General features: G+C 54.0%; 1 protein-coding gene across 1 annotated transcript in view; it reads right to left on the bottom strand.

Annotated features, from left to right (window-relative positions):
* Positions 1-263, bottom strand: part of CEP68 (centrosomal protein 68kDa) — a 6,785-nt gene that overhangs the window by 5,859 nt on the left and 663 nt on the right. The window lies entirely within an intron of this gene.

Genomic DNA, 263 nt, shown 5'->3' with positions numbered 1-263 from the left:
CTGAAGAGCCTGATGCCTTCACCTGCTCAAGAATGGGGAAAAAAAAAAAAAAAGGAGAGAGAGACACACATAAAATGAAGTGCAGCAGCCAGACAAAAGGCTCCTTTGTGCCCAGACGTGGAGATAAAAGCCCAGCCCTGGACCCGCCGTGAGGAAAGGCTGGAAGGGGAACTCGGCTCCATCTGCGGGATGGCACACAGCTGCCTGGAGCCTGAGTGGGGCTTGTTTTTAAGGAAAGGCATCCTGAGGGCTTGGGGAGCTGC

The sequence above is a fragment of the Pterocles gutturalis genome, unplaced genomic scaffold (assembly GCF_000699245.1).
Source record: "Pterocles gutturalis isolate BGI_N339 unplaced genomic scaffold, ASM69924v1 scaffold12875, whole genome shotgun sequence".
NCBI lineage: Eukaryota > Metazoa > Chordata > Aves > Pterocliformes > Pteroclidae > Pterocles > Pterocles gutturalis.
The sequence above is the reverse complement of the archived record's forward strand: the minus strand, read 5'-3'. Positions and strand labels throughout refer to the sequence as shown.